Below are 18,896 nucleotides of genomic sequence, written 5' to 3'. Positions count from 1 at the left end.
ATTACCCTATGATCCAGCAATCCCACTACTGGGCATATATCCAGAGAAAACATAATACGAAAGGATACATACACCCCAATGTTCATTGCAGCACTATGTACAATAGCCAAGATATGGAAGCAACCTAAATGTCCATCAACAGAGGAGTGGATAAAGAAGATGTGGTACATATATACAAGGGAATATTACTCAGCCATAAAAAAGAATGAAATAATGCCATTTGCAGCAACATTGATGGACCTAGAGATTGTTATACTAAGAGAAGTAAGTCAGACAGGGAAAGACAAATATCATATGATGTCACTCATATGTGGAATCTAATTTAAAAAAAGATACAAATGAACTTATTCACAAAACAGAAGCAGACTTAAAGATATCAAAAACAAACTTATGGTTACCAAAGGGGAAATGTGGGGTGCGGGGGGAGGAATTAATCAGGAGCTTGGGATGAACACACACAAACTACTATATATGATAGATAACCAACAAGGATCTACTGTATAGCACAGGGAACTCTACCCAATATTCTGTGATAACCTATATGAGAAAAGAATCTAAAAAAGAATGAATATATGTATATGTATAACTGAATCACTTTGCTGTACACCTGAAACTAACACAACATTGTAAATCAACTATACTCCAACAAAATTAAAATATTAAAAAAAAAGAATAAGGTGGTGATGGCTTTATGAGCTAATAATCATGTAATAAAGGCTCTGTAATATCATTTCATGGCTCTGTGGAGGGGGAATTTTTCCTCTTCACCCAGTAATGTGATATGCTGGGTTGTAAAGTTGTACTAACACCACAGCGCATTAATAGACCTTTAAAAAGAAAACACTTCATGAGATTTTCTTGATTTCTTTTCATAACAACCTCCTGTTTATTGCCTAAAAGTTCCAAAAAGGATTGAAATTTGGACTAATTTAAAAATTTGCATCATGCTCTCCCGCTTGCTGTTTCCTAGATTAGTGCAGAAATTGTTTTACTGTTCTTTAAGCATTAATCAAAAAAGAGAGATGTCTTCAAAGGAAAAGAAAACATAGCTATTTAAATTGAGGCAGTTTATTAAATCACTCTGTAAAATTCATTGTTGTAGTGGAAATATCTAAAGAATATAGCTACCTACAAATAAAGAATATTATATTTTCTCCTTACAAAAGTCCTAGTTGTAAATTTGTCATACAGGAATAATTTTTCTACCTTTCCCGTTTTCTAAATAGCATTTAAATTGTTTTTATTCTAAATACCATATCACTTCATCTTTCAAGTATGCTTTGGTAGTAAATGCTGGGATATAAATGATGCAAATTTATTTTTTCATTTGAGAAACTTTTCGTGGATTTTTTTTTCTTTTTTTTAAACCATCTTAATATGTTTTTTTTTTTTTTAAAGGCACAGGCCTTTGTTTTTTTTTTTTTTTAAAGGTTTATTGATTGATTGATTGATTACTATGTTGGGTCTTCGTTTCTGTGCTAGGGCTTTCTCTAGTTGCGGCAAGCGGGGGCCACTCTTCATCGCGGTGCGTGGGCCTCTCACTATCGTGGCCTCTCTTGTTGCGGAGCACAGGCTCCAGACGCGCAGGCTCAGTAGTTGTGGCTCATGGGCCTAGTTGCTCCGCGGCATGTGGGATCTTCCCAGACCAGGGCTCGAACCCGTGTCCCCTGCATTAGCAGGCAGATTCTCAGCCACTGCGCCACCAGGGAAGCCCTTTTCGTGGATTTCTGAATCCTTAGCCAGGTATTTAATCATAATATTTTCTTAGATCTTTTAACTTTTGCTGGTAGAACTCAAAGCTGGCTGCCATTTTAGAATTTCCAACAGTAAATCAAGTTGGCAATGGTCCAACCTTTCTATATTCAAACACTTTATGTTTGACACTTTATTTGGGGGATCCTTATAGAGTTGGGGTCCCTTCATTTGCAAATTAATGTATTCATCAGAAAATCACTTTTAGAGCATGCTCACCTTTTTAATATTTAGAACCCACATTTAGAGCTAAAATGTTATACGTCTTGATGAGAGGAATATGCACACACAGGCACAAAGAATCAGCTTTTTCATAACAGAAACTGTGTCTGCTCTTATTCTAGGGGATGGAGATATAATGTTTTCAGGCAATAAACAAAGAAACTAATAAATGAGGTCATTTTGAAAGTTCTGATATGAAGACCATGCAAAGTCATGTGTCAGAACATGCTGCTGCTGCTGGTGACAGTGGTGACAGTGGGTAACCATTCTAGGTAGGAGGGCCTGGGAAGACTTGAGACATCATGGCTGAGATTTAAATAACCTCATTGAACTAAAAAGTCAGTTACTACCTTGAACTATTTTTAAATTAGAATGGAGCATGTATATATACCTATGTTTACATATATGTATATATATTTCTGTTTGGGGCAAATCGAAAGGGTGGTGGTCAGAACCAAGAATTTCCCATTGACTTTTTTTTTCTTATTATTTTTTAAAACAAATAAATAAATTTATTTATTTATTTATTTATTTTTTGCTGTGTTGGGTCTTTGTTGCTGCGCGTGGGCTTTCTCTAATTGCGGCGAGAGGGGGCTACTCTTCGTTGCGGTGCGTGGGCTTCTCATTGCGGTGGCTTCTCGTTGCGGTGCGCAGGCTCTAGGCACACAGGCTTCAGTAGTTGCGGCGGGTGGGCTCAGTAGTTGTAGCTCACAGGCTCTAGAGCACAGGCTCAGTAGTTGTGGCGCACGGGTTTAGTTGCTCCGCAGCATGTGAGATCTTCCCGGACCAGGGCTCGAACATGTGTCCCCTGCATTGGCAGGCGGATTCTTAACCACTGTGCCACCAGGGAAGTCCCTCCCATTGACTTTTGAGACTAAAGTGAGTCTTGCTTTCATACATATGTGAACAAATGCCTTTTTATCAGGCTGATAGACAAAGATCTGGTGGAAGAAAGTTCCAGACAGAGAGAATACCAACTGTAGAGGACCCAATGTAAAAAATAGCTTGACTCAGAGGAAAACAAAGAAATTCAGTGTATCTGAATCAGTGCTGTGATACACTGGTGTGTAGACTAGAGAGAAAAGAGATGAGGTTGGAAAGTTAGGCAGGGCCAAATGGTGTCTGGATTTATACACCGTGAATAGGGCTTGGTTTTTATTCTTAGAGAAGTAAGAAGCCATCTAAGCCATCTAAACTTAGAAGCCATCTAAGTTTAAGCAAGGGTTTGCTGTAATCTGATTTCAATGAAATTTTTCTGGCTTCTGTGTGGTGAATGAAGAGAAGTTGCACAAGAATTAAGCAGGGGGACAATGAAGAGACCATTTTGCAGAAGTCCAGATGAGTGGTGATGGCTTCAAACAGGGAACTCGGTGTGCACATGGAGGTAAGTGGATGGATATGGGATATATTTTGGAAGCAGAGGCAAATGATGATTAAGAGAACAAGCATAGTAAAGGATGAATCCAAGACTGACACTTTGAGTTTCTTAGAGACCTAAGCTCTGTCCTCTACTAGAATTATAGACTGTCCCTCACCTGTGGTTCACAAGCATTGTAACACTGGAACCAATCCTTTTCTCTTTCAAGTGGAATGTCAAAAACCTCAGGCCTTCCTTGTTGCTGGTGCTAATGCTTTCTGCCCCTGCTTTAGTCATCACTGGGCATCTCTCTTGCCAATCTGACTTTCTTGGTCAGATTCCCAAACATGGTCTGATTTCCCAACCGAAAACCTAGATCTGAATTCCTGGGGTCGGACCTCCCTGAATGCACAGACCTCTTACCTGGATTGACAGCCTTGCATCATACAGACTGCTCTGTTCCATGTTTTGTTCTCCTGTAGGAATACTCACCTGTTACCAGGGTTTTCTGAGTTCAGCCACCTGCCTACCTTCCTTTGCAACATACCTTTCTTTTCATATGTGCTGCCTGTCTGCCAAAATTTGCATCTCTTCCTACTACACCTACTTCCAAAATTCATAATGCTCCCTAGGGTATGCTTAGTCGTGGCGTGGTAGCGTTCTCCATCTGACATATGCCGGGCATTATGTGTTATACATTCAGTCCAATGTGCATTTTCATTCTGGTAGGGAGTTAACGTACTGCCAGATCTACTTGATCTTGTCAAGGCACAGTTCTAGGCTTTATCACGTTGTGTCTGGAACTAAAATATTGACATCTTCATTTCTAAGGTGTGGACTCTTAACTGAACTCCCAGGGTGTTCAGCAAGGTCACGTGACTTGCATTGGTTGGGCTGCCAGTTTCTTCCAGCACAGGGCGACCTTCATTCAGCTTCCAGCCCCCGCTTAACTGTTCTCTGCCTGACTTCCCTCTGTGTAAGCAGAACTAGTAACCATTCAAAGACTCAAGGCCACCCCTCTGCAGATTTATGGAATTCTTTCCTCTCCAGTAGGCTGCGTGCAAATTCTAGCTATGTCCGCAGCCCCAAACTCCTGCCTCTGTTTCCTGTACCCAGTGAGGACACTGCTCACTGTTTAGGCGCCACAACTGTGTCAGGGATTTGAAAATGCCTCCAGGAAGAAAGCCAGGGTCAATGTGGAGCTCCCCCTCCACGCTTCCTTCTCATGGATTCAAGAGCTACACTCTCTGTTGTCCGATGCCTGAACATATATTTTGTCCAGTTTCAGTTTCATAGTTTTTCATGGGAGGGTAAGTCTGCTACTTATTCATTACTCCATCACAGCCTGAATCAGAAGTCCCTCAGATTTACATTTTTAAAGAACAACTCATTCATTTAAACTATGATAAAACGTGCATGGAAAATTTCTTCACATTTCACAATTGCATTAATTGCTTATTGCCAAATATTCCTGAAAAGGAGCCTCATTTCTTTGAAGGTCTTGACTTTGGTAAAGATTTTTCACTTGAAAATATTTGAAATTCCTCCACATCCTTCAAGTCCTTTCTGGTGTATAAGTTCCTAAGAGATTCTTGTGACAGTTGCCTTCTTTATAACAGGAACAATGAGCATGAATTGTGTGGGGATTTAGGAGGCTTAGAAGTGAAACCTTCTAGATTGAAAATGGAATCTTCCATTTGTAGAGAAATATTTCCTTTTCAACATGCTCTAACATCTCTGGCAACTGTAGCCCAAGACTTCATAGTCAATAACGAGTGGTCAAGATTAGACTTAGTCTTTTCTGGAGTGCTCAGCTATATCCTGTGCCCTAGAATAAGTCCATAAGAACTTGAGCTGGAAAGAAACCCTAAAGAATATCTAGTATAATACCCTCATATGACAGAGGAGGGACTCAAGGTTCTGAATACTAAAGTGACTTGTTCAAAATTAGAGAGCCAAAACCAGGACTAGAATTTAGGTACTTTTACCAAGCCAGAACACTTTGCATTTTGGGCAAACGTTAGCAGTTAAGTCTGCGCTTAGAAACCTGGATAGAGTAACGTACCTTTAAAATAATATTAGGTTTGTAAGACACTGGATGCCAGTGGAAATCTATATGGTCAAGAGAACTATCCCTTTCTTCCTTTCCCATAAAGGAACAGGAGAGGGGATCTTTTATGTAGATCAAATACTAGATAATTTAATCCTGAATATTATCCTCCATTGTGGTCTACTTACACTAAATGTTCGCCTGGATTTGGGAGTGATTAGGACACTGAAAAACTCAAAGAATTTCTGACCTTGGGAAAATGAATGACCCTTTGATTCTACTTTTCCAGATTTTCTTTAATAAAACACATTATTTTATAATAAAATATTGCTTTCAAAGATGATGAGTGGAGTTGAGTGTAACAGATCTTATCGAAATCTCATAGCTGATGAGGCTTTATTTCATTGAATTTTATATTAGAGACTTCCTCATGGGAGTTTTGTGGACTAGTAATATTTATTGGTATACAATTCTCTCTCTTTTGAGTGTTTTGTGTGAAAATGGTACTGGTCCTGAGTAGAGTATTGTTAACGTCCATTCAGTGGGTATTTCCTATTATGATGGTAGTTTATCTTTCAGAGAGAAAAAAGCCTTCTATATTAAATAAGAGACACAGCCAAAATGTTCGAATTTACCCATGAAATGATAAGGCATTTTTAAAATAGGCATTCTGGCATTTGTTTTTATAATTCCTGCAAAGCAGATTTTCTTTGAACATAAATTATTTATATTGATTCTGAAAAACTGTCTTGAAAACTTGTTCCTACATTGGTAAAATATTATGATGGGTTTCAAAATATTTCAAAGGAAATAGCTCTTTTCTTGGCAATTAAATATTATCTACTCCATTTTTTGATGAAGTGAGTCCAAAAATGCTTAGCAATATTATGACTATTTCAAGATCGATGGCAAGAAACAAAGTTTTTAAAAAGTGATGCTTATGGTAAAATAGTTTAAATAGCATGAATTTTAAATGCCAGGACATTAAACATTTAGAGCATTTCTAAGATACTTCATTTATTTTTAGAACCATCAAAGTGCATATAAAATCAGAATTATAAATTATTCTTATTATTGAACAAATCTAAGTATGTACTCTATTAGAAAGCATTCAAATATCTTATTTGCTAATTAAAAATTAAGAATTAAATTAAAAATAATAATCTTCATTATTTGGCTATGCTCATGTATTATGTCATTCAGTCCTCACAACAACCATGTGAATAGGGACTATCATTTTATAGATGAGGAAATGTGGATTTTATCATAAAAACTAACAATACGTATAATACAAAGCCAAGGTCAAAGAAAAATAAGAAGACTGTTAAAATTCTGTTTAAAGGCATTACAGTGAGCACAGCTCAACTAGAGAGACTTGAGTCTTCTAAAACCTTACGAAGTACTCAACACAAAATTCATCGTATAAAAAAAACAGATGGATGAGAAGATGGATGTTAGCTAAACCTACTGTGGTAATCATTTCACAATATGTGTAAATTAAACTGTCATGCTGTATGCCTTAAACTTACACAGTGATGTATGTCAATTATTTCTCAATAAAACCGGAAAACATAATAAAATAAAATAAATTTTAAAAGTAAAAAAATGACTGCTGAGATGCTTTCTTATAAAAATATTAGTATTTTAATTCACTTTATTATCAAAACATGTTGACTTTAAAAACTAAAAAATTATTTTGTGTTATTTCCACTTGGAGGCAACCACTGTTATATGTAGACATATATTTAATAGAAATGTTTCTACACATGCACAAATATTTCTACAACTATCCTCTTTTGAAAAAGGATTACATTCAATTTGTTTTTAACCTATTCTCTTCCACTAAATATAGCATAAATAAACTTCTGGGTCATAAACTATTATGCTATTATATTATATTTAGGAACTGTATGATCTTATATTGTGTAGATTTATCATGAACTATTAAACAAGTTACTTTATCAATACAATAGTGTATGTAATATTTCTGTGATACACCACTGGTGTGAGTCTCCTTTTCAGAAAACATTAATGTCAACTATGCCCCTTTTCTTTGGGTACATTTCTAGAAGCGGTATTTTACAATAGAAAAAAACTATTCATTTTTAAGTATTTTGATACTTATTGACAAATTATCTTCCAGATAATGCTTAACAGTAACACATGACAATGCCTTTCTTGTCAAAATGGATCTGTGTATATTTGACTATTGTTATTGGCTTAGTAGAAAGGAAAGAAGAAAGCTCTAAATGAAAGCAAAACACAGTTGTGAATCTTGAAATAAGCAAGCTTACCTTTTTTTCACCAAGGATTTTCTAACTACTTTCTAAAGGGAAAGAATGGACTGCCGATTTGCTTCATTACATGTTTGATTTCCAAAAGCCAACTTAAAATTCTCAACCATTTCATGTCAAGACAGTGGAAGCAAGTGAAGAGCTGGGCCAGCCTTCTTTTCTTCCCACCCTGTTTCATCCTACTGTGAGAAGGTTTTATGCACATCTATGAGATACTCTGTGTACACTCTGGTTTACATATTCCACACTCCATTCAAATCCCTCCCTCAGCAGTTTCCCCTTGGCCACTTCGCCCCCAGGGATACACACACCACTATCATAGGATATCCTGGGGACACGTGCAGGGAATAGGATCTCAAAGGATAATTGGTGAGAAATTTCTGGATTCCTGCTATTTGGATCTTAGTCTAGAAGGGGAAGGTTTGTGCTTCCATGTGGGCATGTCTTTTAGGCTCATGGAATCCTCCTCACCTCATGAGGAGGGATCAGCTGGAGACGGGTCAGAGTGGTGTCTTCTAAGCGTAAAGCATAGGGCAGGGCAATGTACAATGGAACAGAGTGAGTGACAGGGAGAAGGATAAAAGATGAGCTCAGAGAAATAATGGGGGTGAGGATGTTGTATGTACATCATGCATATGTACAAGAAACTCATATGCCATTGGAGGACTTTCCTTTTACTAAATGAAATAGGTAACCCTTTGTAGGTCATAAGAATAAGACGGTCCACCCTGAATTTTCAAAGTTCACTCTGACACCTGTCTTGATGATAGACTCTTCAGAAGCAATGCAGGAATCTGGGAGACTAATTAGTGGGCTATTACAGTTATGCAGGAAACATCATGGTAGGATGTGGACTAGATGAGAAATAGTTGATAGGATAGAGTCAGCTAGGTTTATTCTGTAAAATTAGAGATGAAGAGTGAGAAAAAAGGGAATAAAGGAGAATAAAAGGTGGGTAGAGCAGATTTTGGGGGAGGGGCAATACCAAAGTCCAGTTTTAGATTTGTTGTTTTGAGATGTCTACTATTTAATGTTGAAGTAGTTGGCATAGATTTAAACAGTGGAATATATGATTGTGAAGTACAGAACAGAGGTCTAGGCTACAGATGTACATTTGACCGTTATGAGCTTGTACATGGTATTTCAGTAAGACTGCGTCACATCACCAAGGATGTTGATGTAAGTGGATTGGGAAAAAGACTAAGAACTGAGCTGTGGGGCACTCAGGGAGAAGAGGTGGGATCAGCAAAGGTGAGTGAGAATGGGAAGACAGTTTGGAAGAAAACTAAGAGGATGTAGCATCCTGTAAGCCTAGTGAAGAAAGTATATCAAGGAAGAGGGAGTGATCAACTGGGTTGAAAGCTGCAGTAGTTCAAGTTAAGATAAAAACTAAATGTTAACTATTAGATTTAGTAAAGTAGACATCACTGTTGAACTTATTAAAAATGGATTCATGGAGTTTCATATAGGCAAAAGCTTGATTGGAATATAGTAGAAGGGACGGAGTGGCATTGGAGAGTCTAAACTTAGTCAATTATTTGAAGACTTAGAATATATACAAAATCAACAAAAAGCATTTAAAAATTTAACCTCTTCTTAATAATAAGAATGGTTATTTTAATATATTTTGCTTATGTGTGTGCATATTGTTAAAGAAATTTGTACCATAAGCATTCCCTGAGTTATTATTTTACATAAGTAAGATATGGGAAAATGAATGATCCTTTGATTCTACTTTTATTTATTTATAGCAGTCCATTTCAACTGCTATATTTATATTGATTTAACTTATCCTTTAGTATTGGATTGTTTCCCTATTTGTTATAAATAAGACTACAACAAATTTCATTGTACATAAATCCTGGTAAACATCTCTTACTGTATTTCATTAGAATAAATCCACACATAGAATTACAAGGTCAAGAGGTGTGAGCATTACTGTTTTTGATATATTTTCCTAATTTGCTTTCTTGAAAGGCAGAATCAACTTACACCCTTCTCATTAAAATATAGGCGGGTACTTTCTATCACCTGTTTGGCAAGTGGAGAGTTTATAATTTTAAAAATACTGTTTAGGTATTAGGAAACTTTTAGTTCACTACTGTATTAATTTGATTTTGATATCTAATGAATGTGAATACGGTAATAAATCTGATTCTCTTAATATCAAGTTTATTGGATTTTTTTCTCTTCTTATTGTTTTGTCTACATAAGCCGTTCTCCAAGTTAACTGGGTCATTTTATTCTTATTTGTTTTCTATTACCTGTATTTTTAGCTAACATATTGCTAATATTAGACATTTTAACTAACATATTGCTAATATTAGACATTTATCTTGCAAATATGCTGCATCCTGAAATCAGATACATATGTTTACTTTCTTATAAATCAGTTATGGTTTCATTGTATAGAAATTAAATCCAATTTATCTGCATTTTATATTGTGAGCTCACATAAAGTCATACTCTATTTTTCCCCTGATAAACAAATGACATATTATCATTTGTTGAATAATTTACCTTTTCATTACTGCTTTGAAATGTTACCTTTACCTTAAACAATAGTATTTTATATAATGAAATATGTTCCCAAACTTTCTGGTTTCTTTTCTGGAACACTTTATTCTTATATTAGTTTCACACTCTTTAATTATTCCTTTACAACATGTGCTGATATCTGGTAGTGCAAGTCCAAAAATTCCTTGGCTTTTCTCACACTTATTTTTCCAAATAACTTTGGAACTGCTTTGTCTTATATCTGTCTAAAATATGCTTGGGATTTACAATGGAATTGCAGTATATCTCTAAGTCTGTTTAAGCACTCCTCTTAAAATTTTATCATGACATATGCAAATTAATAAATGTGATACATCAGATTAAAAGAATGAAAGATAAAAATTACATGATCATCTCAACAGATGCGGAAAAAGCATCTGACAAAATTCAACATCCAGTCATATAAAAACTCTCAACAAATTGGGTATAGAAGGAACATACCTCAACATAATAAAGGCCTTATATGACAAGCCCACAGCTAACATTATACTCAAGAATGGAAGGTTGAAAGCTTTTGCTCTAACATTAGAAATAAGACAAGGGTGCCATTCTCACCACTCCTATTTAACATATATTGCAAATCCTAGCCAAAGCAATCAGGCAAGTAAAAGAAATAAAAAGCATCTGATTCAGAAAGGAAGAAGAAAATTGTCTTTGTTTGCAGATGACATGATCTTACATACAGAAAATCCTAAAGATTCCACCAAAAATTTGTTAGAAATAATCATGAATTCAGTAAAGTTGCAGGATACAAAGTCAATATACAAAAATCAGTTGCCTTTCTGTACACTAATAACAAATTATCCAAAGAGAAATAAAGTAAACAATGTCATTTACAATAGCATTGAAGACAAAATATTTATGAATTAATTTAACCAAAACGGTAAAATATACCTCTACAGTGAAAACTTTGGGACTTTGATGAAAAAAGTTAAAGAAAACACAAATACATGGAAAGATATCATGGAAAAATATCCCATGTTCATGGATAGGAATAATTATTATTATTAAAATGTCCATAGAGCCCAAAACCATCTGTAGATTCAATGCAATTCCTATCAAGGCTCCAATGGCATTTTTTACAAAAATAGAAAAAAACAATTCTAAAATCTGTATAGAACCACAAAAGACCCCTTGCTAGCCAAAGCAATCTTAAGGAAAAAGAACAAAACTGGAGGGATCGTACTTCCTGATTTCAAACTATATTACTAAGTTACAGTAATCAAACAGTATGGTAATGGCATAAAAACAGACACATAGACCAATTGAACAGAACCAAGAGCCAAGGAATAAACTCATGCACATACAGTCAACTGATATTTGACAGAAGAGATAATAATACTCAGTGGAGAAAAGATAATCTCTTCAATAACTGGTGCTGGGAAAACTGGATATTCACATGCAAGACAATGAAACTGTACCTCTATCTTTCATCACTCACAAAAATTAACTTGAAATGGATTAAAAACTTAAATGTAAGACCTAAAACTATATAACTCCTTGAGGAAAACATAGGGCAAAAACTCCTTGACTTTGGTCTTGGCAATCATTTTATGGTTATGGCACCCAAAACACAGGCAACAAAAGAAAAAAATAAACAAATGAGATGAGACTTTGTCAGACTAAAAAGCTCTGCACAGCAAAAGTTACAATCAACAAAATGAAAAAGCAACTTACTAAATGGGAGAAAATATTTGCAAACCACATATCCAATAAGTGGTTAACATTCAAAATATGTTTTGGTACTCATACAAAGAAAATTTTGCCAGAGATGGTATTCCAATGGCCAACGAGTACATGAAAAGGTGCAAACCTTATCAATCATCAGGGAAATGAAAATCACAGAGATATCACCTCGAACATGTTAGAATGGCTGTTACCAAAAAGAAGAGATAGCAAGTGCCAGTGAGGCTGTGGAGAAAAGGGAACCCTTGTGCACTGTTGGTGGGAATGTAAATTGGTGCAGCCACTATGGAAAACAGAACGGTGATTCCTCAAAAAATTAAAAATACAACTACCATATGATTCGGCATTTCTACTTTTGGCTATATATCTGAAGGAAATGAAATCATTACCTTGAAGAGATATCTGCACCCCTATGTTCTTGCAGCATTATTTCCAAGACATGGAAACAACCTAAGTGTCCACTGACAGATAAATGAGTAAAAAAGATATGTATATAGATATGCACACACACGTGCACATGCACACACACACACACACACACAGGACTCTTATTCACCTATAAAAAAGAATGAAATTCTGCCATTTGTGACAACGTGGATGAATCTTAAAGATATGCTAAGTAAAAGAAGTCAGACAGAGAAAGATGACTACAGTATGATCTCACTTATATGTGGAACATGAAATACCAAACTCATAGAAACAGAGAACAGAGTGGTGGTTTCCAGGGGTGAGTATGAACTTCCCTTGTGTCTGGGGCCTCCATCTATTCCAAAGTGACACACTAATATACACTTATCCTTTAACGATTTGTTAAAATTCTGCTGATTTCTCCTTTCCTATGTTTATGGGGGTTAGATCTTTTCCTTGTGATCTACTATAGGTGATAGATACAGTTCATATGCTGGGAAAGGCTTGTCTCTCTTTGAAATTCAGGTTGTGAGTTTGCCATGTGACCTTATCCCTGTGACGGGCTCGTAAAAACTTATTTTATGAGTATTTTACGTGGCTATGTATTTTATGTGGGTTTTTTTTTTCATAGTTGATGGGGAGTAACTTTCCTTTTGGGTTTTTACATGTTAAATGGAAGCAAAATGTTCAGTTCTTTGTGTATGAAGTTAAGACTTTATCTTCATCTGTTAGACTATGTTTCTGGTACTTCAATAAAATTTAGTCTGCTTATAAACAATGATATATAGTGCAGATAACTTCCATGAATTCTGCTGTTTATGCCCGTAGCACTTTAAGGATGAGATTTTTATCTCCAAAGATGTTATGCATCTCTGCTTATCCATTCTAAATCTGGCTCTATTGAATAATGGAAATGAAGTGTCTGAATGGACATAGAGAAAATGGAGGGAGAAACAAAGTGTAGACAGCAGGGGAGAGATGGTGACTTTATCCCCATGGAAACCAGTCATTGTGCTGCATCAAATGGCTGCTGGGGTCCTTCATACCCTGGGGGTCTTACATGCATCTCTAGCCCCATTTTCTGCCCATTCCTGTCTATGACTGCCATATTGTAGCCAAACTAAACTGCTTATCATTTCTCAAACATAGGCCAACTAATTTGCAAATGCTGATTTCCCTTTCTGTAATGCCTTTCCCATCTGTGCACGCCAATCCCCACCCAGCAAATCTCTACTCAGAATTCAAATGTCACCTCTTCTGTGCAGTGTTTCTTGAATCTCGTTTTCCTAAGAGGCTATTTACGCTCTGTTGTGCCAGTTGCCTTATACCACATTCAGTGGATTATCTGCTCAAAGTTTTGCAAAGATGAAAGCATATAAAACCTTCAAGGGCAAGGCTAAGGATCAGCACAGATCCAGACATACTGCACTAACTACTTATTTGTTAGTGACCAAATAGTATTTCTTTTTTGAACAGATGAAAATATGATAAATAAGTTTGTAAGATGATTATTCTCTGCTTATGAGGATCAAGACCTTGAAGCCTAAGTCCTCCCCTGGGAAGAAAATTCTGGAAGCCATCAGTTATTGTTTACAAAGATACAAACTCCCTCAGGGTTTCCCCAAGAGTTCTCAGCTAATCTAAACTTCAAAGAATGGAGTCTGGAGCTAAGAGGCAGCAGGAAAGGACGAACTAGTGGATACTTAGCGAATCCTTTTCCTTAAGCCACAGATTTTAGTTTTAGGACCCGTGTGTGTGACTCCACACTTTGAGTGATACAGAATCCCCTGCCTGTTCCTGTGTTCTCTAATAAGCTAGTCTTTGCTTTACCAGGATTTATTTGGGGTTCAGTGTCACTATGTCTGCAGTAATGAACTATGTGCCCACTTCATAACACTTTGAAAGAAGCTCATTTGATTGATGGAACGTGTAGTATTCTCTAGTCATTCACCAAGTCCAAGCTCAAGATCCACCAATCAGATTTCTATTTTCCAAATCAGACACCCAACTTTCCTCTGTTATGAGGAAATGGAAATAGGATTTGTATCGCCTTTTGCTTTGAACAATGGATCTGCAAGTGATTAAGACTGAAGAATGACCATGCCAAGAGGGAGCTCACGGCATTATAAAGCATGGCTGGTGTTATCCATTTCCCCAGATCATGTTTGAGGCTTTATGATTTCCTGGAAGCAAATTTTCCTCCTGCTAATAGTAAGAGCAATTATTCTGTCTTGAAGGAAACTGCTTAAATATTTAGTTTTCTTACTCTGGAAATAAAAAAGTATTTATTCCTACAGGGTAAAAATATCCAGCTTTAAGTTTCAGTTGTTCTGGTTGCATTATGTATTATCTTTCCGTACACAGTATTTGCTGGGTCCAATAACCTGGAGGAAAAAGGCACTCAGGAAATGTGCCTACTGACTACATTCCTTTCTATTTCCTTTTATTTTGAGTCACTCACTTCTGTGAAATTGTTGAGCCAAGTAGAGTAAGCAGCGTTGCTGCCCTAATCTTCTATTGCAGACTGAGAGATGATTTGAATATAGAGTCACAGAAACAATTACTCTTAAGTATTTCCCATAACAATTTCACTTATTTCTTTATGGGTTTCCTGTAAAAAAAAAAAAGAAAACTAGAGAGACAGGGGAAATATATGAAATCCTCAAAGATACGATGAGGAATGAGATCATTTCAAATTGCTCGGAAAAGGAAATCTCAAAGTAACCAATTTGGTGTATTCAGTATACAGTGGTTTCCTGGAGAACTAGAATTTGAAAGGCATCATGATAAGCAGGATATTCCAAAGGAAGTGACCTGACCATTTGGGGCCCGTATTCTCTTTATTCCTACCTCCTCACACACTGCCCAATTAGGCAGCAAGGACGAAATGGAGATGAGTGATGCTTTTCCTCCAACAGAGATTGGGTCACTTTTTCATTCACTCTTTTATCCCCCTACAGGAGATCGGGAGTTCGAAAGCAAAATCCTTTCAGATGGGAGAGAGTGGTGTGTGTGTGTGTGTGTGTGTGTGTGTGTGTGTGTGTGTGTGTGTGTGTGTGTGTGTGTGTGTGTGTGTGTGTGTGTGTGTGTGTGTGTGTGTGTGTGTGTGTGTGTGTGTGTGTGTGTGTGTGTGAAGCCGTATTTCTTACATTTGGTCCCCTTACTTCAGGTTGGCTAGAATTCAAAACCATTTAAATACTTACACTGGGTGGGGAGATTCCGGCAGTGATTCACTAACTGCTTTCTCTTCCACAGCCCACGTACCTCCAGGTTCGTATACACTGACGGGGTGCTCAGACTCCTTCTAAAGTATATACGTTTAATCCAAAGACCCAAGATTTCAGTGAGGCCCAGAGAAGCTCTGCTTGACGCTTGGGCCTAGCCCACAGTGGCTGCCTGGCAAGTTCACCTTGTGACAAAAGTGCTTCTTCATTGCTTTTCTCCACAGGGCTCAGTTATTTTGACTGCTCGTTAGTACCCTTTCAGCTTTCTGCCGCTGTCCAAATTCCTGAAGTCCCTGCATCACCACCACCAACCCAAAAGCGTATCTACCAAGAGTTTTTCTCTTGTTCTGCTCTAGTCAACTACTCACTTATTCCTCAGCATGGAAACAATGTTATTTAAAAAATACACTCCAAGAAGCCCCCAGAACCCACAAGAGCCCTGCCCAGAAGCTGCAGTGGTGTCATTTTTCACCATGCCAGCTCCAAATCTACCAAGTTCTGGGTATTTATTTCACTTTCCAAAAGGAGGTAAATTTGGTTCCTATACCCTTGCTGAGGAGAGCATTTCCTCTTTCTTTCTGCAGTCCGTACCTTGTTTTTAAGAGCTCTTGCTCAAAATAAATGGATGCATAACTCCTGAGGCAGTAACAGTTTAAACCAACGCCAGGTGTGATAGAGCACAAAGGGAAAAGTCTTTGGAACCAGGCTGATTTGGGCAACACAGATGCTTCTCTAACAATTAAGCCCGTTGAGAAAGTTCCTATTCTGTCTATATTTTATTTTTCTCATCTACAAAATGGGATTAATAAACATGCTCATTAATTAATTATGGCAGATAAATATGAAAATACATGTGAACACTTAATACGGTACCTGACACATAGTGGGAAGCTTGGTAAATATTTCATTCCCTTATTTTCTTGTCCCTTTTCCCTACCACCCTCACACCACTTAAGTTGAGCTCAAAATAAAAATATGTGCAAGTAATTTTAACACAACTGACAGAGGGAAGCCCATTGGCTGATCATAAACTATGGAACCACACCTGTGTTGACGTTAATCAATAAGCTTCTTCCAAATATCTCTGGTTATAATTACTATGATTCCTGCCCTGAATTAGATCAATTGCTCTGATTCTATCAAAGAAAAAATGTACTAATATTTTATACATATATGTGTATATATATATGTATATATATGAACACTTAATCCAAAGAGACACATTTAAAGCACTTCTGAACAACACATGTATTCTCTCCAAGAAAACTAGAGACTGGTTAAATTTTGCTTCCTTTCTTAGATGCTTATGAGAACTGACAGAAAACCTTTGCAGTAACCAAAGTTTAATTCTCTCCTGATATTTTCATTTTCTCTACTATTTATTGAGAGAAATATGGCTTAAGTTGGAAAAGTGGTTGGCAATCAGCAAGCAAGTGGGTTCAGGATGTTATCAAATGTCAGAAAAAAGAACTTTCCAATGTGATTACAAACTACCCCTCTTGGGCCCTATTATATCCCATAATTGAACCGTCACCCACTTGTTTTAATCATTATGATAAGAGATGAAGTGGATAAATGTATGCAAAGTGTAGAAAGTAAGGATAGGGCTTGTTAGGAAGACAGTCTGATATGCTATGCATCTTAGCATTTGGAAGACATCCTTCAAAATCTGAGATCTGTTTAACCAGACATCTGGACTTTGACCGGAATGACAATTTATTTACCATCTCTGCAGTAAATAAAGTGCGTCTTTACCTCCAGGTACCTGTTGGATTAATAAAGTATATTTAAAAACACATTCAACAAGGACCTACTGTATAGCACAGGGAACTCTATTCAATACACTGTAATAACCAATATGGGAAAAGAATCTGAAAAAGAACAGACATATGTATATGTATAACTAAATCACTTTGCTGTACACCTGAAACTAACACAACATTGTAAATCAAACATACTCCAAAATAAAATAAAATAATAAAAGAAAAACGTAAAATGCATTCAAGACAACAACTACTACTATTTTTCCTCCTCTTCTACTACTACTGTTGCTGTTACTACTACTAGTACTAATATTACTGCTACTACTTCTTCTTCCTCATCCTTTTCCTCTTTCTCTTCTTTCTCCTCCTTCTCCTCTTCCTCCTTCTCCTTCTTTACCTAGAGCTGTGTGGACAAGATTGCTTGCTAAATGCCTATATATTTTGCTCTCTTCCTTAGTTGCAGAATCTAAATTTTATTTGGGGATATAATGTACTCATTTAGAGTATTTCATTTTCTAAAATTTCTGGCCAGTCAGTTTTAGCAAATGTGAGGTGAGGGCTTTCTGAGAATGCTGCTAAAAAAGAAGTTGACTCAGCTGCTTCCTAGACTGTGGACAAAGTGGCAGAAATTTTGGCAGCCAACTTGGACTGTAAAGTGACCTTGAGGACAGAAGTCACAGGCTAGGAGTACGAACAGAAAGATGGTAGGATCATGAGTCCTGAGGACATTGGAACTTTTATGGTTTTGACTGAATTCTCCAGATTCCTTTTGCCTGAGAAAAATAAAATTCCATTTTATTTAAGCCTCTATTTTTTTTTAACATCTTTATTGGAGTATAATTGCTTTACAATGTTGTGTTAGTTTCGGCTTTATAACAAAGTGAATCAGCTATATATATACATATATCCACATATCCCCTCCCTCGTGCATCTCCCTCCCACCCTCCCTATCCCACCCCTCTAGGTGGTCACAAAGCACCGAGCTGATCTCCCTGTGCTATGCAGCTGCTTCCCACTAGCTATCTATTTTACATTTGGTAGTGTATATATGTCAACGCTACTCTCTCACTTCATCCCAGCTTACCCTTCCCCCTCCCTGTGTCCTCAAGTCCCTTCTCTACGTCTACGTCTTTATTCCTGGTACATCAGAACCATTTTTTCTTTTTTCTTTTATATTCCATATATATGTGTTAGCATACAGTATTTGTTTTTCTCTTTCTGACTTACTTCACTCTGTATGACAGACTATAGGTCCATCCACCTCACTACAAATAACTCAATTTCGTTTCTTTTTATGGCTGAGTAATATTCCATTGTATGTAGGTGCCACATCTTCTTTATCCATTCATCCGATGATGGACACTTAGGTTGCTTCCATGTCCTGGCTATTGTAAATAGAGCTGCAATGAACATTGTGGTGCATGCCTCTTTTTGAATTATGGTTTTCTCAGGGTGTATGGCCAGTAGTAGGATTGCTGGGTCATATGGTAGTTCTATTTTTAGTTTTTTAAGAACCTCCATACTGTCCTCCATGGTGGCTGTATCAATTTACATTCCCACTAACAGTGCAAGAGGGTTCCCTTT

Source organism: Eschrichtius robustus, chromosome 21 (genome assembly GCF_028021215.1).
Source record: "Eschrichtius robustus isolate mEscRob2 chromosome 21, mEscRob2.pri, whole genome shotgun sequence".
Lineage (NCBI taxonomy): Eukaryota > Metazoa > Chordata > Mammalia > Artiodactyla > Eschrichtiidae > Eschrichtius > Eschrichtius robustus.
Note: the sequence above shows the minus strand (reverse complement) of the source record.